This window comes from Schistocerca piceifrons, unplaced genomic scaffold (assembly GCF_021461385.2).
Source record: "Schistocerca piceifrons isolate TAMUIC-IGC-003096 unplaced genomic scaffold, iqSchPice1.1 HiC_scaffold_478, whole genome shotgun sequence".
In the NCBI taxonomy this organism is placed as follows: Eukaryota; Metazoa; Arthropoda; class Insecta; order Orthoptera; family Acrididae; genus Schistocerca; species Schistocerca piceifrons.
This window is the reverse complement of record NW_025728709.1, coordinates 131,244-143,238: the sequence shown is the minus strand read 5'-3', so window position 1 is coordinate 143,238 and position 11,995 is coordinate 131,244. Positions and strand designations below refer to the sequence as shown.

Sequence of the window (11,995 nt, the reverse complement as noted above, 5' to 3'; positions counted from 1 at the left end):
CTGCAAAGTCAAGTCTCTCCAGTAGGCCCTGCCAAATCGCTTCTGTAGATGGCGGCCTCACTTGAAACAAACTGTCGGAAGGCGACAGTTGTGCTACAGATGGATTATTATAGGCTCGATACGTTAAAATGACTGCGACAGGTATGCACTTAAATATAAATTAGAGCTCGTAGTTCGCAAATTACCAACATACTCTTAGCTGCAGCCGAAATTTGATTGGTTTGTAGATCTCGAAATGATGTTTAATTCGAAGGGCATACGCTATGGAATGTTGTGCGCTTTCATCTGGTGGGCAGTTTTGTCTCGTATTTCATACACACGCTATTTGCCGCGTACACGCTTCGTTGTTACTACTGAGTGGCGTTTCGCACGGAGAAGGAGTGACCGCAAACGCGTGCTTCACGTAAAATTCATCGACGAGGATGGGATTCGAACCCACGCGTGCAGAGCACATTGGATTAGCAGTCCAACGCCTTAACCACTTTTTTTTTTTTTTTTTTTTTTTTTTTTTAAAGTCGAGACAAGTCGCATAGGAGGAGCAACAAAAACGCGCAATTCCGGTACCGGGAATCGAACCCGGGCCTCCTGGGTGAGAGGCAGGTATCCTAGCCACTTTTTTTTTTTTTTTTTTTTTTTTTTTTTTTGATTCGAACCTGCAATCTTCGGATCCGAAGTCCGACGCCTTATCCATTTTTTTTTTTTTATTTGTTTTTTTTTTTTAATTTTCGGCTACTGCCTTATAAGTACCGTGCGCTAACCAATTGCGCCACTTTTTTTATTTTTTATTTTTTTATTTTTTTGTGTCTTTTTATTTTTTTTTTATTTTTGTTTGCTATTTTTTTTTTTTTGTGCTTTAAGTGGTATCAGGCAGGGAGAGGCAAGGAGGGCAGGGGTCATGCAATCTGAGGCCTGGCCATCTTGTCTCCCACCGTAACTGTCACCACGGCACCCTACCTCATCGGCGCACTGAAGAAATGCTGCGGTTTGACTCCGCCGCCAGTAACATAAAAACAGAAATTAGTCCAGAGACGAAATGTTGCATCCATTTGCAGTGTAAATGAATTTGTCCATTTTCATATGTATTCAGGAGAGCCGGGAATCCGTGCACGTTGCACCGCATGAGTGCGTCTCACCCCACAAATCAGAGTTAGTATTGAAATGAAAAATATAAATTAAAAGTCTTCTATCGTTGTTTCTCTCCATCGGATCGACTGTTACAATTAAGAAACTAGGAAACTCAGTTCTGTGCAGGGCATCCGCCAATGATACGGAACGCGCTACTACAAACATTCTGTTAATTTCTGAACGTGATGAATGATCCAAGTGACGCACTCGTAAATTAGTCTGTCCCGCACTTACTTCTTTGGACTTCACTTCGGGCGTCCGAAGGGAGAGTGGAATCCACCATGTCGGAAGAAATGGCTTTAAGCACTCCATCCTATATTGGCTGTGAAATGATCGTGTGACTTAAAAAGTTTGCAAAATGAGCTTTATAGTTTTTAGTCTTCTGTAGTCGGTGGTGCTGTATCATTAAATACAGGAGAAAGTCTTCTTTACTCGTTTCGTTCACATTGAAAAGGTAGTAAACTGTGTGGCCTTTAAGCCAGTTTACTGAATTTCTTTTGGTCTGCGGGTAAGGCACTATCTCCGGAGTGAGGAAGTCAGCTGGCGTTATGGTCGCAGGGCATGTTCTAGTGATGCTCGCCAACAACTGTCGTATGACCGCCCAAACATCTCGCACTTTTTCGCAGACAAATCGGTGTTCCTCGCTATCTTGTACCTGGCAAGTGTTGCATAAGGGTGAATCGGCCAGATGAATGGAATGGAGTCTGGCATTGGTAGCTATTTTGCGATTCACCGTGAGATACCAAGACGCTCGCACGTGAGACGGTAAATGGCGTGAATGAATATTATCCCAAATCACCCGCCAATTGTGAGCCGTATATTTGTCTTCGATGTTATTCCTGGAGGTGGACTCGATCAAAGTCTTATAAAGTTGCTTCACCACCGTTATTTCCTTCGCCGGAATTCTTGTTCGAGCATAACTATATTCAAGCAGGAAGTATTTTAAATGATAAAGGTCGTGTGGAATATGATGTACATCAATCGGGGGGTTGAGGTTCGCTGGGGAGATTTCGTTGAGAAGGTGAGCAGTGAGACAGTGTGGAGATTTTGTCCATAGCTTATACATACTGCTTAGATAGAGCGCCTGTGCCTTTTTATAGACATCTGTGAGGTTCAATCCGCCCTTCCGAGGAGGGAGCGTCAACGTAACATATTTAACTTTGAAGATATTGCCTCTGGTCACAAAATGGCCCAGGGCAGACAGCATTCTATGTGCAATGCCACTGGGAAGAGGCAACACTTTGGCGACATAGTTAATCTTCGAGAGGATATAAGTGTTGACCAGTTCAATTTTTTGGAGAGCATTCAGTTTCCTCATGCTATGCAGTTGTACACATGCCCTAACTTTATGAAGTAAAGCTCTATAATTAACAGCAATGGTATTCTGTATCTTCCGCCGAAACTCAAGGCCTAAGCACTTTATACTGGTAATTTCTCGTAATCGGGTATGATTGGGTAGATTTATTCCCCGTCCAACATTCATGAGTCCGGATTTTTGCCAGTTCACCTTCGCCCCAGATACCGCCTCATATCGTTGAAGTATTTGAAGTGAGGACCGCACTTCTTGCGCGTTCACGACAAGAAAGCCGACATCATCTGCGTACGCACGGCACACAATCTTCTGGCTATTGATTTCCAATCCCTGCAAATGTGCAGTTAGCGTAGCGAGCAGAGGTTCTATGGCGATGGCAAAGAGAGCCATCGACATCGGACAGCCTTGCCTCACCGAACACTCGATATCAATAGCGCCACTGAGGCGACCATTAATTTGAATCCGCGACGTACTATTACGGATCAGATTGTCGAGTACTTGGGTGAACTGGTGCGGAAACCCCACTTCCTGCATGACGCGGAAAAGGAAACGATGGCTCACCCTGTCGAACGCTTTTGCAAAGTCTATCATGACGAGGGCGCATTTTAACTTGCAAGCCTCCGCTACGGCAATGACATCTCTGTAATCCGTGAGCGTGTGGTAAATAGATCTATCTCTACCGACACTCGTTTGATACTGTCCTGTGATTGTGGTCATGACAGTTTTGAGCCGTTGGCTCAGAACACGGGCGAATAGTTTATAATCACTATTTAATAACGTGAGAGGTCGCAGGTTAGTGAGGTCGTTACTGCACGGGGTCTTGGGCAGTAAGACAACAATTCCTTGTCGAAATTCCTGCGGAATAACGTTTTGTGGGTTCATTAGTTCTTTACATATTGCAAGGAGTTTCGATTTCATCTGCGGCCAGAAGGTTTGATATACTTCTGCAGGTATTCCATCGCAACCAGGAGATTTATTCTTCGGACTCCTTAGGATAACGTCTGTTAATTCGTCTTCTGTCACCTCTGTCATCAGCTGAGTCGCCTCTGTGGGGCTGAGTTTCCGTGATAAATTTGTCGCAAACTCCGCAAACACGGTATCATCTGTCATTTTATTGGACATCAGGTCTCGATAGTACTCTTCAATCGCACGCATAATGTCACTTTGTGTAGTAACTATTGCCCCGGTGCTGGTTCGGATGTGTGTAATGATTTTCCGACTGCCTCGTCGACTTTCACGTAACATGTGATACATGGCAGCCTCTTCTTCTTGCACCGTCTTAGGAACTCGCGCCCGAATTTGAAAACCTTCCAACTGTTTCCGTTGCAGCGTTAAAAGTTTCGCCTGAATTCTTTTGATCTTTGCAAAATTGCCGATAACGGTCGCGTCAAATTTATACAACTCCCGAGGACACTGAAAGTAAAATTCCATGGTCCGTTTGTGCCACAGACTTTTCTGACGGGAGTAAAACATCAAAGTTTTCCTAATTTGTGGTTTGGCGCATTTGAGCCACCACTCGATCGCGGAGGTGTAGGATCTGAATTTGCGTTCACATGCCGTCCAGGTGGACAGGAAGGCTTCTCGACATGCAGGATCATGCAAATGTGCGATGTTGAACTTCCATAACCCTCGACCCCGGTATGTTTCCTGTTTTTGCATGTTGACGGTGCAGATATAGGCAGCATGGTCGGAAAATACAGTTGGCCATATTTCGGTGTGTAGCAGGTGTTGCGTTAAATTACGCGATATGTAAATTCTATCTAACCTACTTGCCGAATGATTGGTAACATGCGTAAAACCCACTTCCACTCCGTGCATGTGCGTCCAAGTGTCAGTGAAGCGGAGTTCTTGAATGATCTGTTCTAATTCGACACACCGATTAAAGTGAGGAGTTTGATCGATTGGACGAAGCACACAATTGAAATCGCCGCCAAAAATGACATCACTGTAGTTGGTCCCGAAGAGCGGAAGGATCTCGTGGCGAAAAAATTCTGCACGGTGTTGCCTATTACTGGACCCAGAAGGTGCGTAAATATTAATCAGTCTGATGTTATTGACAGTGACTGCTATCCCTCTGCCGGTCACCAGTTTGGCCTCACAATTTGCAATGATCCCTTCTTTTAACAGTAATGCTGTTCCAAGTTCGAAACCGTTGCCAGGGTTCACGAAAGCGTTATACCCTGCTATGTGGTCTAACCTGATCTCACTCACTTCCTGAAGCATGGCTATATCGATGTCGGCTGCGTATAACAAGTCTTGTAAGTTCTTCAGATTCAAATCACTGCGTATCTTATTGATATTGAGAGTCAGGATCTTGTAGGCCTGCAAGTTGGTCATAGATGTTTGGTACGGAAGGAGCAAACGATAGGGTGCGTCATACAGCCTTCAATTGGAGGCGCTGACCGTGTCGGTCGTTTGAGTAGCCATGGCCACGTGGACGTTGTGTCCATCAACCGCTGATACGGGGGGCAAGGAGCCGGTCGAGGGTGTGGAATCCTCCTGCATCTCTACATCAGCTTCGTTCGTTTCAAACTCGTCCGCCCAATTGGGAGAGCAAAGGGTGCCTACTGGCTCAGAAACTGGTGGATTCGTATTCTGTGGCTCAGTTTGCTGAGTTGGCGTCTCATCTGGTCCGCTGTCGTACATCGTGGGAGTCTCCGACATGGTGTCGTCTGATCGTGTTGTGTCCCGCGAGCGCGAAGGCGAGGCGGCAGCGTCTGCGGGCCCTTCTTTTAAATTCTGACCGATTAATTTAGCCTTTCCCCGCAAGCTCGGTGCTGTATCTTCCGCACCTTGGTGAGCCATCCTCCGCTTTTTATTTTTCTTCGGAGATCGATTACCACGTATTACTGTGTCGGAGTTGGGCATCGTTTCAGCGACTCGTTCAGACATGGGAGCAGGAGCCATGGACACCTCCACCAACTCGGCACCCCGTGAGGGCTGGTCCACCGCCATCTCACTGGTCCTGTTAGTTTCATGTGTTTCAGAAGCAGCCATCTCGGACGCGACTGGCGTGTCCGGAGACGTCACATTAACGACGGAACTGGGTCCGGCAGGTTTATCGCGAATCGGTTGTATTGACGGCTCACCGCGGGCAACCGACACGTACGATGGCTGTAATGTTGACATCGCGGGAGGGCTAACACTCTCTCCGGTTGGCAGTTGAACTACACGACGCTGTAAACATTCCGCACGAACATGTCCCGTCGAGTTACATCTGGCACATGTTCTAGGGTGGCCATCATACATTACGACGGCACGGTACCCACAAACCGTGACGTACGACGGAATATGTCGTTGCAAGTCGACTTTAAGCTGCCTGACGCCATTCAGTACCGGATACTTATGCGCCGGAGACCAACGTTCTGCAAAGTTGCTCAAAACTTTGCCATACGGCGATATCGCAACGTTTATCTGTTCTGCTGGGACCTCAAACGGTAGTTCAAAATGCGAATTGTTCGAAGTCCAAGCCCGGCGTGAGAAACAGTAACCACACCCACATTGCCATCACTATGCTTAAACTTCAAACCAGAACTAAAGGAGTCAACTAGTTTGTCACAAAACTCGGCATCTCTCATCTTGATATAAACGATGCTAGACAGAATCGACAAATGTATACCGATAATCTCATCGAGGCCAATTTTCATCACTTCTTCGAGGAAATCCTCGATTTCGAAGGATGTTGGTCGGGCAAACGTGTTATCGAACGTTAACTTCAAGGTGTCTTTCCTCACAGTATGTGCCATCACTGAATTATCAACGTCATTCCACAAACGCAAGAATAACCGCTGCTAGCGAGCGACTTACCCCGCAGAAGTAAACAAGCCAGCCGCAGCGCGAAGCACAGACAACCGCACGCCACGGCCGCTGCAGGCAGACTGGACCACTCGGCCACCTCGTCTGCTGGTACAACAGCTGTGTCTTGGGTTAGTGCTTGCCGAAAGAAGACATTTGTCGATTCGAAAACGCATTCAAAACATCGTACTGGGCCGGTGTTAACGTCTAATGCCAAGCTGCAGTGCAGCCGACCAAGCTCCCACTCGCGAATCGTTTAATGACAGCATCCGTCCACGTCGATATCCGATCGGGGCAAAATCACCGGCCCACCTATTTACTGCAGGAATAAGCATTGTATCGACATGCAGTGTCGTCTAATGCAAATGAGAAAGGTGCTGTGCATTCTTTTCCAAGACTTACTGCAACGAAACGTACAGCTCGATACGCTACACTGATATTGCTTGCAAGGTTTTGACGTTCCCCCTAGCCCAAGATTGTCCTGCTGTTTGCGATGGAGCTTGGTGTTTGGTCGGCCACTAGCGACGGATGGCTGCAAAGTCAAGTCTCTCCAGTAGGCCCTGCCACAGATGGATTATTATAGGCTCGATACGTTAAAATGACTGCGACAGGTATGCACTTAAATATAAATTAGAGCTCGTCGTTCGTAAATACCAACATACTCGTAGCTGCAGCCGAAATTTGATTGGTTTGTAGATCTCGAAATGATGTTTAATTCGAAGGGCATACGCTATGGAATGTTGTGCGCTTTCTTCTGGTGGGCAGTTTTGTCTCGTATTTCATACACTCGCTATTTGCCACGTACACGCGTCGTTGTTACTACTGAGTGGCGTTTCGCACGGAGAAGGAGTGACCGCAAACGCGTGCTTCACGTAAAATTCATCGACGAGGATGGGATTCGAACCCACGCGTGCAGAGCACATTGGATTAGCAGTCCAACGCCTTAACCACTCGGCCACCTCGTCTGCTGGTACAACAGCTAAGTCTTGGGCTAGTGCTTGCGGAAAGAAGACATTTGTCGATTCGAAAACGCATTCAAAACATCGTACTGGGCCGGTGTTAACGTCTAATTCCAAGCTGCAGTGCAGCCAACCAAGCTCCCACTCGCGAATCGTTTAATGACAGCATCCGTCCACGTCGATATCCGATCGGGGCAAAATCACCGGCCCACCTATTTACTGCAGGAATAAGCATTGTATCGACATGCAGTGTCGTCTAATGCAAATGAGAAAGGTGCTGTGCATTCTTTTCCAAGACTTACTGCAACGAAACGTACAGCTCGATACGCTACACTGATATTGCTTGCAAGGTTTTGACGTTCCCCCTAGCCCAAGATTGTCCTGCTGTTTGCGATGGAGCTTGGTGTTTGGTCGGCCACTAGCGACGGATGGCTGCAAAGTCAAGTCTCTCCAGTGGGCCCTGCCAAATCGCTTCTGTAGATGGCGACAGTTGTGCTACAGATGGATTATTATAGGCTCGATACGTTAAAATGACTGCGACAGGTATGCACTTAAATATAAATTAGAGCTCGTCGTTCGCAAATACCAACATACTCGTAGCTGCAGCCGAAATTTGATTGGTTTGTAGATCTCGAAATGATGTTTAATTCGAAGGGCATACGCTATGGAATGTTGTGCGCTTTCTTCTGGTGGGCAGTTTTGTCTCGTATTTCATACACTCGCTATTTGCCACGTACACGCGTCGTTGTTACTACTGAGTGGCGTTTCGCACGGAGAAGGAGTGACCGCAAACGCGTGCTTCACGTAAAATTCATCGACGAGGATGGGGTTCGAACCCACGCGTGCAGAGCACATTGGATTAGCAGTCCAACGCCTTAACCACTCGGCCACCTCGTCTGCTGGTACAACAGCTGTGTCTTGGGCTAGTGCTTGCGGAAAGAAGACATTTGTCGATTCGAAAACGCATTCAAAACATCGTACTGGGCCGGTGTTAACGTCTAATGCCAAGCTGCAGTGCAGCCGACCAAGCTCCCACTCGCGAATCGTTTAATGACAGCATCCGTCCACGTCGATATCCGATCGGGGCAAAATCACCGGCCCACCTATTTACTGCAGGAATAAGCATTGTATCGACATGCAGTGTCGTCTAATGCAAATGAGAAAGGTGCTGTGCATTCTTTTCCAAGACTTACTGCAACGAAACGTACAGCTCGATACGCTACACTGATATTGCTTGCAAGGTTTTGACGTTCCCCCTAGCCCAAGATTGTCCTGCTGTTTGCGATGGAGCTTGGTGTTTGGTCGGCCACTAGCGACGGATGGCTGCAAAGTCAAGTCTCTCCAGTGGGCCCTGCCAAATCGCTTCTGTAGATGGCGACAGTTGTGCTACAGGTGGATTATTATAGGCTCGATACGTTAAAATGACTGCGACAGGTATGCACTTAAATATAAAGCGGAGCTCGTCGTTCGCAAATACCAACATACTCGTAGCTGCAGCCGAAATTTGATTGGTTTGTAGATCTCGAAATGATGTTTAATTCGAAGGGCATACGCTATGGAATGTTGTGCGCTTTCTTCTGGTGGGCAGTTTTGTCTCGTATTTCATACACTCGCTATTTGCCACGTACACGCGTCGTTGTTACTACTGAGTGGCGTTTCGCACGGAGAAGGAGTGACCGCAAACGCGTGCTTCACGTAAAATTCATCGACGAGGATGGGATTCGAACCCACGCGTGCAGAGCGTATTGGATTAGCAGTCCAACGCCTTAACCACTTTTTTTTTTTTTTTCTTTTTTTTTTTTATATAATGTAGACTGCTGACTGAAATAAAGATTAAAACACGAAAACTTCAGTCCTGGTGTAGAGAAGAAACATACATAAAGGCGGCAAATCCAGAAACAGTATAAAAGAAAATGGCTCACACAAGTGACCTTAGCCAACACCCTCTCTTTCAAATGTCAGGCTAAGCATATTGGCAAAATCATCTCGGAGGCCTGGCAATCGCAAGCGCTGCCAGTAAGCAGTAAGCATGTACTGCCGAAACGCTAGGTGTCCATCCTCTCCATGACAACTGTTGACAAAATGTACGAAATGGCCAATCAACCACATGACGGTATGGAGCTTCGTCCGCGGAAAAAAGGAAGAATCGGGCCGGACGATGATGTCAATAGTATAAGCGGCTTCAGCAGACCTAGTGACAAAAGCAAGTTGTTTCCTGAGCCAACGCCAATTAGCAAGGTGCCCACAGCAGGTGAATCGATGTTCAAGGGTATCCAGGAGACCACACCGAGTACAGGTGTCCGTGTCAGAAAGACCAATACGGTGCAGTCGTACATTGGTGGGTACCAAATGATTTATTACCCTATACCACGTGGACGCCACGGCCATAGAGTGGATCGGCAGACTAACGTTCTTCCAGACGTTCCTCCAGGACACAGATGGAGACGCCAGTTCTATTGGATTGGGACCGGCCAGCCCCTCCCAGCGGGCAATCAAGCCCTTGGTCGTTGGCACCGGTCGCCGCAAGAAGACGTCACCGAGGTAACTCACCGCAATGTAAAATTCCCGAATGTGTTTCAACTTAAAATTTAGGCGTCCGACATCGACAGGTGGAGCAAGGCTCGCCGGACGCACAACAGTAAAAAGCCTGGATGTAATTGAAGTCACTTCTTGCGTAACAATTAGAGTCGTTCGGCGGACGTACAAAGCAGACGCCTTGCGAGTAATGTCAGAGAGGCCCAAGCCTCCGGAGAGACGCGGTTTCGTCATTACCTCGTAACGTAACTTGAATAGATGGCCCTTCCATATAAACCTGCTAGACAATTGGCGCAACCTTTTCGCCACCATCATGGGAAGTGGGAACAGCTGAGCAACATAATAAGCTTTACATAGAACGTAGGTGTCTAAAATTCTGACTTTTTGCAAAATGGTAGCAGAGCGCTGCTCATGGACCATCAGAGCCCCCTGTATCTTCTCGGTGACAGATTTCCAATTGAGAGCCGCCATTTTTAGAGGACACCGATCAATGATAATCCCCAAGGACGTATGGCGATCGACAAAAGTGGCCCAAGGGACGTCAGCATCGCGAAATCCTCGAATATCAAGGAACTTACATTTACCCTGATTGAGACGCGCTCCAGAGACACGACAGTATGCATCAACTGCCCCTTTCAACAACGGGATATCATCACGTTGACGGAGGAGAACAACGACATCATCCGCATATGCCTTAACAGAGAGCTTCCCACCAGAGAGGGACATACCCTGAAGCTTGAGAGCAATAGTCCGAAGCAGCGGTTCCAGGGACAATACGAATAAAGACATAGAGAGCGGACTACCCTGAGGCACTCCGCGGCGGATAGCAATGGGCGGCGTCAGCTGCCCATTGACTGACACCCGAGCTGTTATTCCCCTATACAAATTGCCAAGAACACCACGTGATGAAGCGTTAAAACCTATTGTACCTAAAACACGATCTAAAAACACATGACTGACGTGATCAAAAGCCTTATAAAAATCAAGGAAGGCAAAGGCACAATGTACGTTTGTAACCGCCGCAACCGAGACAACATCCCGATATTCGGCTACTGGTGTCTGAATAGATCTATCATGAAAACAACATTGATGTGCACCAATCACACCCCGAAGCAGAGAAGACAACCGGCTATTGAGCGCTCTAGCAGCTGTCTTATAGTCAAAATTCAGCAATGTGAGCGGACGAAGATTGGCAGCAGATAAACGACCAGAGGACTTCGGGATTAAAACAATTTTCCCTACTTTAAAATCGGCAGGCACATCCATCCCCCTGACAATCTCATTTAAAATCTGCGTAAAAATGTCACCCAAAAGAGGCCAAAAACGGAGATAAAATTCTTTAGGCAGGCCGTCTGGACCCGGCGATTTACTGGACGGAGAGCGAGCAATAAAATCGAAAACATCATCTACCTGGAACTCCCGGAGAAATTCGCCGTTCGCGTCAGGCGCGATCGTCGCAGTTAGATCCCCAAAGACATCATCCGAAAGAGACTCACCAGAATCATCGGCAGAATATAGACTAGTGTAATACTGATGAAGAGCACGAACCATTTCCTCCTGTGCAATAAGCTGTCGCCCATCATCCACCGTAAGAGAAGAGATGAAGGAGCGACGACGACGAGTCTGATGCCGTAGCAGGTGGTACAAGGATGTCAGTTCACCTTCAACAAGAGAGTGAGGTTTCGACTTAACTCGCAGACCATCCATCTGTCGTCGTTTAAGGCTCAAGAGCTTGGCTTTAATACGACGAACATCATGGATCCGCAGTGGAGAGGTACCCGCCGCGTCATATAGTTCACGCAGGACAGAGTAGTAATATTCATACGTGTTCTTAAAATCACGCGTCCTAGCAGCACAGTAGAAAATCAAAGTCTGACGAATCTTGGGCTTGGCAAACGCAGTCCACCAAACCAGCAAGGAGGGGTATCGCGGGACAGAGCGAAGACATCGCTCCCACACGCCACTTATAACATCATCCATAGCACTGTCGGCAAGGTGGGAAACATTTAACATCCACTGGGAACGATAAAGTTTTGTAGGTTGGCGACTAAGATTTACAGTTGCAGTAAAAGCACAATGGTCAGAAAAACTAGTAGGAATAACATCGACAGAAAGAATTTTATCACACAAAAAATCAGATAAATAGAATCTGTCGAGTCTACTGCATGAGGACGCGGTAAAAAACGTATATTTCACCAGGGTTGGATATTTGTGTTCCCAAACATCACGCAGATGCATCGTACGAACTAAGTCATGTAAATCACGGCAA

General features: G+C 47.1%; 2 non-coding genes across 2 annotated transcripts; both read right to left on the bottom strand.

Moving 5' to 3' along the window:
• Window positions 1-7,115: 7,115 nt before the first annotated feature.
• Trnas-gcu lies at window positions 7,116-7,197 on the bottom strand. The gene has a single exon. It is a non-coding gene; the product is annotated as a tRNA-Ser (tRNA).
• An 809-nt stretch (window positions 7,198-8,006) lies between these two features.
• Trnas-gcu lies at window positions 8,007-8,088 on the bottom strand. The gene has a single exon. It is a non-coding gene; the product is annotated as a tRNA-Ser (tRNA).
• Between the last annotated feature and the right edge of the window lie 3,907 nt (window positions 8,089-11,995).